General features: G+C 36.5%; 1 long non-coding RNA gene across 2 annotated transcripts; it reads right to left on the reverse strand.

The window, feature by feature from the left end:
* Positions 1 to 10,052: 10,052 nt before the first annotated feature.
* On the reverse strand, positions 10,053 to 12,006 carry LOC127864642 (uncharacterized). Of its 2 annotated transcripts, XR_008042168.1 has the most exons (5): positions 10,932 to 12,006; positions 10,582 to 10,735; positions 10,400 to 10,541; positions 10,190 to 10,229; positions 10,053 to 10,075 (listed from the first exon to the last, which is right to left on the reverse strand). It is a non-coding gene; the product is annotated as an uncharacterized LOC127864642 (long non-coding RNA). The 2 variants fall into 2 exon arrangements; XR_008042169.1 differs by lacking the exon at positions 10,053 to 10,075 and having other exon boundaries at positions 10,208 to 10,229; positions 10,468 to 10,541; positions 10,656 to 12,006.
* Positions 12,007 to 13,223: the final 1,217 nt, after the last annotated feature.

Below are 13,223 nucleotides of genomic sequence, written 5' to 3' on the forward strand. Positions count from 1 at the left end.
ATTGTTGCTAACTGGACCACATAGTGAGATTGAAGAATCACCTGTTTATCATGAAGATTGTTGCTAACTGGACCACATAGTGATATTGAAGAATCACCTGTTTATCAAGAAGATTGTTGCTAACCGGACCACATAGTGAGATTGAAGAATCATCTGTTTATCAAGAAGATTGTTGCTAACTGGACCACATAGTGATATTGAAGAATCACCTGTTAATCAAGAAGATTGTGGCTAACTGGACCACATAGTGATATTGGGGTGTAAATTAACACACAAACTAATGTTTTACAATGAGAACTCACTTTAATAGCACAATGTTTTCTTTAAAACAGGCAAGTAATAGCATTATAATATATGGTTAGAATCGCACTGAACAAAAAAAGACTATAAAACAATTAGAACAAAATAAAGATACATTTTGGCCCATGATTTGTTACATACTAACTTACTATTAGTTTTAGAACTTGTAACTGAAAAAGAACAAGAAATATTGTAATGAATGCTTTCAACTTATAAACTTATGGAATAGGTGCCATAAATAAAAAATTAGTAAACAAACTTTCAAAAATATGTGAACTATGAATGCCTTTGCAATTGCTTTCCAATGACCTGCACACACACAAACCTAGGAAAATAATGATGAAATGTTTAATTCTTCTTCTTGTTTTTTATTGCAGCTACACACGGAGTCCAGAGGTAAGAATGAAACGCGGAAATAACTTTCCCTTTGCTTTGTGATAAAATATCACTTATAAAATAATTATAGCCGGAAAAGACACATGGACTGAAGAACAACTGAACAGAGACATGGAGAAATGGCGATAAATGGAAAATGTATAGTCTAAGAGGTTTGAACAGAGACATGGAGACATGGCGATAAATGGAAAATGTATATTGTATGGGGTTTACAGAATTTTTAAATAACAACACTTGCCTATTTTCAACATTAAATAATATCAACTTGTTTAATAATATCATTTATTATTAAACATGTGGTGAACAAAAAAAAGGTTGTGCACAACCCTCATATTGCCATAAAGAAAAATACCTTTTATCTTAACAACATGTCAAACAAAACAAATGTCTTATCAGGTAAAACAAGGAAAAAAACATGTCTACAAAACTGTACAGCACAGTCAACTAAGGATACAATGAACAAAACCCCTGGTCAACAGTTATCATGATCCAACACACTACTGATGAAGGTTGCAATTAAAACAATCAAGCCGCCTGTCTGACTACCATCTCCTTTAGCCTGTAATTCCCCCTTCTCAATATGTGTGATAATGTGAGATTTCAAATTACTTCGCTAGTTGAATCGTTTGCGGGAGACAGTACACTTAAATGGATTCTGCCTTCTAAATATGTGTTATCATGTGTGATTTCATATTGCTTCGCTGGTTGAATCGTTTGTGGCAGATGGTACACGCAAATGGTTTTTCCCCAGTGTGGACTCGGATGTGTGAGTCTCGGTTGCATTTGTGGTTGAACCGCTTCGAGCAGTACTGACATGCGTACTTCACTGAAATGAATAGGTTTAATTATTTCATTGTAGTAAATTGTATTGTTACAGACACGCATATTTCACTGAAATAAACAGATATTGTTACAGACACGCATATTTCACTGAAATAAACAGATATTGTTACATAGCAGCAAAGTGTGCACATTTTCATTCATAAGACTTACCCTGCAGGGACAGCTGGCTTTAATGCATGTGCATAATGTGTCATCCCAGATAAGCATGCAAAGTCTGCAAGCCTATTTAGGGACAACATTTTAGGCTTATGAAAAACAAATGTTTAAAGGAAGTCTCTTCCAAACGAAAATCCAGTTGAGACAGATAGTGTTGTTCCTGATGAGAAAGTTTGGACTCTGGGACGACACTTAACCAGTGTAGACTCTGGGACGACACTTAACACACATGATTTAAGCCCAGTTTTCCCAGAACGAAGCTAGATTGTACCTGTATGGCATGGAATGCATGAAGCTCGTAAAAACTAGAACCTGTAACAGGAGTCACCCATGACCCTTGCCCCAGTCAGGCATAGTGTGTAACAAGTTGTTACAATACAAATCTTTGTTGAAAAACTGGCATTACCTTTTAAAGTTTTAACATCTGATGACAAGTAACGCAAATGTGCATTCATATGATATAAACTTCACTCTAGGAAAACCAGGCTTAATGCAGCTTCACTCCTGGAAAACCAGGCTTAATGAATGTGACAAAGAGAAAACCAGGCTTAATGCATGTGAGTAAAGTTTCGTCCCAGATTAGCCTGTTTGGTTTCTATAGGCTCATCGGGGATGACGCTTTAAACTTGTTTGGTATTTTTTGCTTAAAGGAAGTCTCTTCTTTGCAAAAACCCAGTTTAGGCAAGGTGTCGTCCCTGATTAGCCTGTTCAGACTGCTCAGGTCTAATCTGTTGCAACACTAAGTGTTTGTAATAAACCTAATACAGGCTAATCTGTTGCAACACTAAGTGTTTGTATTAAACCCAATACAGCCTAATCTGTTGCAACACTAAGTGTTTGTATTAAACCCAATACAGCCTAAACTGTTGCAACACTAAGTGTTTGTATTAAACCCAATTTTCTCAGAGTAAGTTTCATATGTAACATAGCATGCATGTTTTAATGTAGAAAAGTGTAGAAATGTGTGATAACGTAAAGACAGACAGATATCATTAGTAATTCCATAATGTCGGAGGAAAAGAGGAATTATATTTTGAAGAACTAACTTTATTCCACTTAATTAATGCTCGACATTGGTAAAAATCACAAGTAATAAAGTGATAACACAAGGTGTATTATCAAAATTATTTATTATTTATTGTTATTCGACAACATAGTAACATCATTGTACTTAAGATGTCATCATTCGTCACTTGAAAGCTGCCACTGTTCATGGAATACGGGCTTTTATTACTATCTGGCTCTGAACACATGTTTACATCATTTTGATAAATTTAACAAATCAATGTGAATAATCATTCAACTGGTGAGGCCACATGTATAAATACGTGAACTAAAATAATCAAGAAACATCAAGTAAGAACACTTATAACCATATTTACCTTTTGACGAGTTCAAAAACATTAATTAAGTTGTACACTTACAGAACAAGGATTCAGACTTTAACTGCTGTATCCACTTCACATTTCTATACAAGATAGAACAAGGGTTAGGACTTTAACTGCTGTATCCACTTCACATTTCTATACAAGATAGAACAAGGGTTAGGACTTAAACTGCTGTTACTGTATCTACTTCACATTTCTATACAATATAGAACAAGGGTTAGAACTTTAACCGCTGTATCTACTTCACATTTCTATTCAAGATAGATCAAGGGTTAAGACTTTAACTGCTGTATCCACTTCACATTTCTATACAAGATAGAACAAGGGTAAAGACTTTAACTGCTGTATCTACTTCACATTTCTATACAAGATAGAACAAGGGTTAGGACTTAAACTGCTGTTACTGTATCTACTTCACATTTCTATAAAATATAGAACAAGGGTTAGAACTTTAACCGCTGTATCCACTTCACATTTCTATTCAAGATAGATCAAGGGTTAAGACTTTAACTGCTGTATCCACTTCACATTTCTATACAAGATAGAACAAGGGTAAAGACTTTAACTGCTGTATCTACTTCACATTTCTATACAAGATAAATCAAGGGTTAAGACTTTAACTGCTGTATCCACGTCACATTTCTATACAAGATAGAACAAGGGTTAGGAATTTAACTGCTGTATCTACTTCACATTTCTATACAAGATAGAACAAGGGTTAGGACTTAAACTGCTTTTACTGTATCTACTTCACATTTCTATACAATATAGAACAAGGGTTAGAACTTTAACCGCTGTATCTACTTCACATTTCTATTCAAGATAGATCAAGGGTTAAGACTTTAACTGCTGCATCCACTTCACATTTCTATACAAGATAGAACAAGGGTTAGGACTTTAACTGCTGTATCTACTTCACATTTCTATGCAAGATAGAACAAGGGTTAAGACTTTAACTGATGTATCTTCTTCACATTTCTATACATGATATAACAAGGGTTAGGACTTTAACTGCTGTATCTACTTCAAATTTCTATACATGATATAACAAGGGTTAGGACTTTAACTGATGTATCTTCTTCACATTTCTATACAAGATAGAACAAGGGTTAGGACTTTAACTGCTGAATCCACTTCACATTTCCATACAAGATAAAACAAGGGTTAAGACTTTAACTGATGTATCTTCTTCACATTTCTATACATGATATAACAAGGGTTAGGACTTTATCTGCTGAATCCACTTCACATTTCTATACAAGATAAAACAAGGGTTAAGACTTTAACTGATGTATCTTCTTCACATTTCTATACATGATATAACAAGGGTTAGGACTTTAACTGCTGAATCCACTTCACATTTCTATACAAGATAGAACAAGGGTTAGGACTTTAACTGCTGTATCTTCTTCACATTTCTATGATTGTAGGACATAAGCCCCCCAGGACAAAACCCCACCAATGAAAAAATGAACATTTGGACAATTGCCCCCCAGTAGAAATGACAGGTAGGATATAAGCCCCCCAGTGCTCATTTTGCATCTGGACATTTGCCCCCCAGTGCTTATTTTATAAGAGGACATTTGCCCCCCAGTGCTAATATCATATGTTGTTTCCATTAAACTAGTATATCTCTGTCTTTGGATTCATTATTATTTCATATCTCACAAATATATAATCATAGAAACTTGGATCATTATAATTTGAAATAAGAAAGGTCCAGAAACTCACTTGAATTTCCTAATCTTAGGTAAAACCAACATCTTAAAGAATTGTTCTTTAATTAATCAATCAAAAGGATTATCAGCTTGTTAAAGGTGTGACATGTGGCTTTGATCATATACTTGTTAATGAAAATTAATGGCTTCTTTATTTAATCAATCAAAAGGATTATCAATAATAATTATCATAACTTAGTACAAATAATGATAATTAAAGTGAACACATATAACAACATTTAAAGGCAATTATTTTTGTAGTTACATTGTTTGAGTGACAATTAACTAAAACTTAGTATATAACGAAACAATCACATTTCAAATGATACATTTCATCATGGAAATTATTAAGAGTAATAAAGGGTCTGAGAAATTACTGAAGGATGGGTACTCTTACACCAAAAAGAAGTCTCGTAAAGAATCAATACATTGGGAATGTTCCAAGCGCAGAAGCGCTTCATGTAAAGGAACCTTGACAACTAATCTTGATGTTAGTATAATATTAAAATGCTATTTGTTATCTTTGCTATCATAACTTTTAAAATAGCGATTTGCAAAATTAATTCCAGACAGTATTGCATAACTTCACAAATTTAATTATTTGAAGTAAAGGTAAATGTAGTATTTGTAAGCTTTACCAACATTCAAAATATCAATTAATTTACATAATTAATTCCAAACAGATATACAAAACGTCACAAAATAATTTTATATATAATAAATTAAATGTTTCATTTCTATTATCATTAGTTACAATATTAAATTATTGTTTTTATATATTCAGGTTACTATGGTCACATCATCCACAACACACAGTAACGATGCTGACCACTTAGCCATAGAAGTTATGAAAGTCAGAGAAGAGATCAAATCCAGTGTCGCCTTATTTATCCCTTCCATTATTTAAGCCTTTCAGTGGTGGTTATTAGATAAATGGATTATCATCTCAAAGGTTTTGAGTAATCAGGTGGTGATAATTGGACATGATTATCTGCTCAATCGAGTAATGTCATTGAAAATAAGGCACTGGGGGGCAAATGTCCACTTCTAAAATAAGCACTGGGGGGCAAATGTCCAGATGCAAAATAAGCACTGGGGGGCTTATATCCTACCTGTCATTTCTACTGGGGGGCAATTGTCCAAATGTTCATTTTTTCATTGGGGGGGTTTTGTCCTGGGGGGCTTATGTCTGGATCCCCATTTCTATACAAGATAGAACAAGGGTTAAGACTTTAACTGATGTATCTTCTTCACATTTCTATACAAGATAGAACAAGGGTTAGGACTTTAACTGCTGAATCCACTTCACATTTCTATACAATATAGAACAAGGGTTAGGACTTTAACTGCTGCATCCACTTCACATTTCTATACAAGATAGAACAAGGGTAAAGACTTTAACTGCTGTATCTACTTCACATTTCTATACAAGATAGATCAAGGGTTAAGACTTTAACTGCTGCATCCACTTCACATTTCTATACAAGATAGAACAAGGGTAAGGACTTTAACTGCTGTATCCACTTTACATTTCTATACAAGATAGAACAAGTATTAAGACTTTAACTGCTGTATCTACTTCACATTTCTATACAAGATAGATCAAAGGTTAAGACTTTAACTGCTGTATCTACTTCACATTTCTAAACAAGATAGAACAAGTATTAAGACTTTAACTGCTGTATCTACTTCACATTTCTATACAAGATAGATCAAAGGTTAAGACTTTAACTGCTGTATTCACTTCACATTTCTTTACAAGATGGAACAAGGGTTAGGACTTTAACTGCTGTATCCATTTCACATTTCTATACAAGATAGAACAAGGGTTAAGACTTTAACTGCTGTATCCACTTCACATTTCTATACAAGATAGAACAAGGGTTAGGACTTTAACTGCTGTATCTACTTCATATTTCTATACAAGATAGAACAAGGGTTAGGACTTCAACTGCTGTATCTACTTCACATTTCTATACAAGATAGATAAAAGGTTAAGACTTTAACTGCTGTATTCACTTCACATTTCTTTACAAGATGGAACAAGGGTAAGGACTTTAACTGCTGTATCCACTTCACATTTCTATACAAGATAGAACAAGGGTTAAGACTTTAACTGCTGTATCCACTTCACATTTCTATACAAGATAGAACAAGGGTTAGGACTTTAACTGCTGTATCCACTTCACATTTCTATACAAGATAGAACAAGGGTTAGGACTTTAACTGCTGTATCCACTTCACATTTCTATACAAGATAGAACAAGGGTTAGGACTTTAACTGCTGTATCTACTTCACATTTCTATACAAGATAGAACAAGGGTTAGGACTTTAACTGCTGTATCTACTTCATATTTCTATACAAGATAGAACAAGGGTTTGGACTTCAACTGCTGTATCTACTTCATATTTCTATACAAGATAGAACAAGGGTTAGGACTTCAACTGCTGTATCTACTTCACATTTCTATACAAGATAGAACAAGGGGTAAGACTTTAACTGCTGCATCCACTTCACATTTCTATACAAGATAAAACAAGGGTTAGGACTTTAACTGCTGTATCTACTTCACATTTCTATGCAAGATAGAACAAGGGTTAGGACTTCAACTGCTGTATCTACTTCACATTTCTATACAAGATATAACAAGGGTTAGGACTTTAACTGCTGTATCTACTTCATATTTCTATACAAGATAGAACAAGGGTTAGGACTTCAACTGCTGTATCTACTTCACATTTCTATACAAGATAGAACAAGGGTTAAGACTTTAACTGCTGCATCCACTTCACATTTCTATACAAGATAAAACAAGGGTTAGGACTTTAACTGCTGTATCTACTTCACATTTCTATGCAAGATAGAACAAGGGTTAGGACTTTAACTGCTGTATCTACTTCATATTTCTATACAAGATAGAACAAGGGTTAGGACTTCAACTGCTGTATCCACTTCACATTTCTATACAAGATAGAACAAGGGTTAGGACTTAAACTGCTGTATCCACTTCACAAGAGTCAAGACTTTAACTGATGTATCTTCGTCACATTTTTATACAAGATAGAATAGTTTCGTGTTTAACCCTCATTATATAAACACTGAAGAAAAAAGAAATGTTTTTTTAGCATTTTCAGCAAGCAACTAATGAACATTGCATGTTTTGTTTCTGAATATAATGTGTGTCTCCTTATTACTTCGATGGTAAAATCATGTGTTGCAGATGGAACATTTAAAGATTTCTCCCTGTGTGTAATATCCCATTAACCCTTACTCACTCAGAGGCAAAGTGCAAATGGCTACGTGCAAACAGCATAAAACAAGAACAACCTGTTCCGGTCTTATGCTGTTTGCTGCTCACCAGTATCTAAGGGTTGGAAATGAAGAGGAGATTTTAGAAGTTTTCACTATAATTATGCATTTGAGGGAAGTAAAGTCCCCAGAGCAGCACCAATTTTGACCCAAGGGAATGATTGAAACAAACATATTAAGGGAAAAGGGTTGAGTTGTCCTCAGCTTATTAGGGGACCACCAAACGATGTTACATGCAAAATATTACAGCTCTGAGTCTCATCATGTCCGAGTTATCTTGTTATGTTAGTCTACATTGATTAACGTGACACTAAGGGAGTGACCATTTTCAACAACAGAGAGATGGTTTGCACCAAATTTGTAGAGGACCCTTATTCCATGTTACATAACATATATCACAGCTCTGGGCCTTATGGTTTCAGAGATTGTTTACAGTGTCCATTTTTAGATCTTCATTAAGTTCTGGTGACTTACATATTCAGGGGACAAGAATGATTTAAACAATTTTTAACGATCACCCGTGCAATTTTGTGACAATTCAAATAGCAGTGTAGGAAATGTCATGTCACGCATGTTGTTGATGACATATTGAAAGATACTATAATCCATAATATATCACCTGGAAAACTTCATGCTCGGGTTAGCACAACTTTAGCATAGTTTAGTCAACTAAAGTCTATTAAACGTCAATATTGGCACACTGCAAGTACCTATACATATAAACAGTCCTTGTATCTTTAATTTATTTTATACAGGATACAGTTTTATTTGTTTTTCTATGACTTTGTTAAAAATATATAAGCAAACAATTGCCCTTCTTAATTGTAAAGTTTATCTATGAAGCAGAAAAATGTGTAAATTAACAAGCAAATTTAATGAATTGATATTCCCTGCCAAATATCCTAATTGATATCTATGCACCCATGAAGTTTCATGTTAATATCTTATATAGTTTTTAAGATATTGCCCGGAAAAGTTTGTGATAGATTGACAGACAGATGAAACCAATTCTTTATCCCTCCCGCTTTGGTGGAGGATAACAACGATATTAACTCTTTAACAATTTAGTTGATACATCCTTAAGTCAATTGCCAATTTCTACAAGACTTTTCGTTTGCTTACTCCAAGGCCATTGTCTGCCGCCTGAAGTGGGTTAAACTCTAGAAAGATGCTTCATTTCCCCCCTCTCGATGTGCGTGACCATGTGAGCTTTCATGTTGCTGCGTTGGTTGAATCGTTTGTCACACACGGTGCAGGCGTAAGGTTTTTCTCCTGTGTGAACTCTCACATGCGAGTCTCTGTTCGTTTTATAGTTGAACCTTTTTGGGCAATATGGACACGCAAACTTCACTGAAATGAACAGAAGTTCTAATGTTGATGTACACAAAAGTTACGATATGATTAGAAGATTAAATCCATTTTATTCATATTAACCTATATGGTGTCTTAAGCATGACAGTTGGTGATTGAACATCAGGACAGACATTTGTTTCAATAAAACTATCTGAGTAAAGTTTTGTCTCAGTTTAGCCAGTGAGGACAGGCTTATCAGGGACGAGACATTATGCCTATAATGAATTTGCATTTAGCAGATTCTTTGTTTAAACAAAAACTTCCATAAAAGCACAAAGAGTTGTCCCTCATCAGCCTGTGTGACCTGCAAAGAGTTGTCCCTCATCAGCCTGTGTGACCTGCAAAGAGTTTTCCCTCATCAGCCTGTGTGACCTGCAAAGAGTTGTCCCTCATCAGCCTGTGTGACCTGCAAAGAGTTGTCCCTCATCAGCCTGTGTGACCTGCAAAGAGTTGTCCCTCATCAGCCTGTGTGACCTGCAAAGAGTTGTCCCTCATCAGCCTGTGTGACCTGCAAAGAGTTGTCCCTCATCAGCCTGTGTGACCTGCAAAGAGTTGTCCCTCATCAGCCTGTGTGACCTGCAAAGAGTTGTCCCTCATCAGCTTGTGTGATCTGCAAGCACAAAGAATTGTCCCTCATCAGCCTGTGTGACCTGCAAAGAGTTGTCCCTCATCAGCCTGTGTGACCTGCAAGCACAAAGAGTTGTCCCTCATCAGCTTGTGTGACCTGCAAGCACAAAGAGTTGTCCCTCATCAGCCTGTGTGACCTGCAAAGAGTTGTCGCTCATCAGCCTGTGTGACCTGCAAAGAGTTGTCCCTCATCAGCCTGTGTGACCTGCAAAGAGTTGTCCCTCATCAGCCTGTGTGACCTGCAAAGAGTTGTCCCTCATCAGCCTGTGTGACCTGCAAAGAGTTGTCCCTCATCAGCCTGTGTGACCTGCAAAGAGTTGTCCCTCATCAGCCTGTGTGACCTGCAAAGAGTTGTCCCTCATCAGCCTGTGTGACCTGCAAAGAGTTGTCCCTCATCAGCTTGTGTGACCTGCAAGCACAAAGAGTTGTCCCTCATCAGCCTGTGTGACCTGCAAGCACAAAGAGTTGTCCCATATCAGCCTGTATGACCTGCAAGCACAAAGAGTTGTCCCTCATCAGCCTGTGTGACCTGCAAAGAGTTGTCCCTCATCAGCCTGTGTGACCTGCAAGCACAAAGAGTTGTCCCATATCAGCCTGTGTGACCTGCAAGCACAAAGAGTTGTCCCTCATCAGCCTGTGTGACCTGCAAGCACAAAGAATTGTCCCTCATCAGCCTGTGTGACCTGCACAAAGAGTTGTCCCTCATCAGCCTGTGTGACCTGCAAGCACAAAGAGTTGTCCCATATCAGCCTGTGTGACCTGCAAGCACAAAGAGTTGTCCCATATCAGCCTGTGTGACCTGCAAGCACAACGAGTTGTCCCTCATCAGCCTGTGTGACCTGCAAAGAGTTGTCCCATATCAGCCTGTGTGACCTGCAAGCACAAAGAGTTGTCCTATATCAGCCTGTGTGACCTGCAAGCACAAAGAGTTGTCCCTCATCAGCCTGTGTGACCTGCAAAGGCTCACCTGGGACATAACTTGGCCAACATGCACTAAATTCCTTTTTCCACAAGGCAGCTTATTGATTAGAGCTTACTGTTGACAAAGTAATAAAGGCTATAGAAAAACATTCAATTTTATCTCAGCGTCTGATCTGATTTAACAACAAAATAAAAGAAATTGTTAACAAAAAATATCTATTCAAATACATTTTCAAACAAACCAAATGTCTTTAATAAAATAACATCTGAAACACAAGGAACATTTATTTAATTCAACATGTTTATGCATTATGCATAAGTAAATATAAGCAAAAAATGAAGTGGCAACAAGATAATTCATTAAATAAACACAAATGCCTCCTGTGGAAGCCTAGACTGTATTGATTCATGGGCCCATTAGAAGTCTAGATCAAAAAGTAAGAAAGTATGCTCAGGGTTGTATAGAAGTATGTCAATGTCCAGACAATAAGGAGGTCAGGTGATGTGGGTGTGCTCAGGGTTGACTAGAAGTATGTCAATGTCCAGACAATAAGGAGGTCAGGTGATGTGGGTGTGCTCAGGGTTGTATAGAAGTATGTCAATGTCCAGACAATAAGGAGGTCAGGTGATGTGGGTGTGCTCAGGGTTGAATAGAAGTATGTCAATGTCCAGACAATAAGGAGGTCAGGTGATGTGGGTGTGCTCAGGGTTGAATAGAAGTATTGAAGCTCTTTAACCCTTTGCATGCTGGGAAATTTGTCTTCTGCTAAAATGTCGTCTGCTGAATTTTTAAAATTAGCATTTTCTTCGATTTTTTTCAAAGAATACTATCCGAATAGCAAACAGTTTGGATCCTGATGAGACGCCACGTTCTGTTCATAATGCATTTCTGATGGGTAAAGGGTTAAAGCAGTTCAACCGGCAAGACTTCCTTTCCCTCACTAAACACATGATCAAGCTTTCTTCTTCAGAAATCATCACATCAGTGTTGTATTTCTACTGCTGTTCTACAGCCTCCATGTGGGTAATCATGTGTGCCCTCATGTTGCTTCTATGGTTGAATCGTTTGTTGCAGACGGAACATTGGAAAGGTTTCTCCCCAGTGTGAATTCTCACGTGAATGTCGAGGTGGGACTTGTGGCTGAACCGCTTCGAACAGAAGGGGCAAATTTGGCCCGCTGAAACAAACAGAAGCGAGAACTTGTTAATTGAGGTTTCATGTTAGCATGTTAAACAATCTACATGAGCAAAGTTCATACTGTTCTATTCTTCGGTACTCATTTAAAATATACACACATCAAATCACTTTAAACATGTGTTACTTTTACTAAAACCATTGACTTTTCGTTCTACAACATTAACTGAAATAATATCATGTTATTACTTTAACCCTTCACCATTTAGATACGTATTTTGACGCATTTGTAGTCCCTTAGAAAGTTACATTCAATTAAATATATGTACCTTTCTTACTAAATTAAAGTTTTAAAGTTTCCAACCACAAGGTACTGATGAGCAGCAAACAGCATAAAACCTGAACAGACTGCAAGTTATTCACAGAATGTTCTGGTTTTATGCTGGTTGCAAAAGCCATTTTCACTTTGCTTCTTATGGGGGAAAGGGTTAACTACTGAACAATATCAAATACAATAGACACAAAGTAATTCATTTTAATTTAGAAGTATCTATTTGTATGAGATTGAGAATTAATTCTTTGAAAAAAACACATCAATAATCTCAAAATATTCAGGACCATGACAAAGCATCCACACCTAACTTTCTATGACTGACATCATAAAAGCCCATACTTAAAACAGTGTGATTGCAAAGTACCACCAAACCTTTTTCCTCACTACAACTGTCAGCACAAAAGATACCTATGGTCACACAATCATATGGTGCATGCTAAATGCCAACATTCTTAAGTCATTTATCAAGTTGTCTGCAAACAGCATAAACTCTCAATTGTCACACACCTTACAAATGCGCTTAAAATGCCTACATACTTTGTGATTAGAAATGTCAGCACAAAACAAGATTGTAATATAGTATAGGATTACACTCCAATTAAGCCCAGGCACCTTGTTTATCAATGCACAGGCTAATCAGGCACCTTGTTGATCAATGCACAGGCTAATCAGGCACCTTGTTGATCAATACACAGGCTAAGCAGGTACCTTGTTGATCAATGCACAGGCTAATCAGGCACC

The sequence above is a fragment of the Dreissena polymorpha genome, chromosome 1, assembly GCF_020536995.1.
Source record: "Dreissena polymorpha isolate Duluth1 chromosome 1, UMN_Dpol_1.0, whole genome shotgun sequence".
In the NCBI taxonomy this organism is placed as follows: domain Eukaryota; kingdom Metazoa; phylum Mollusca; class Bivalvia; order Myida; family Dreissenidae; genus Dreissena; species Dreissena polymorpha.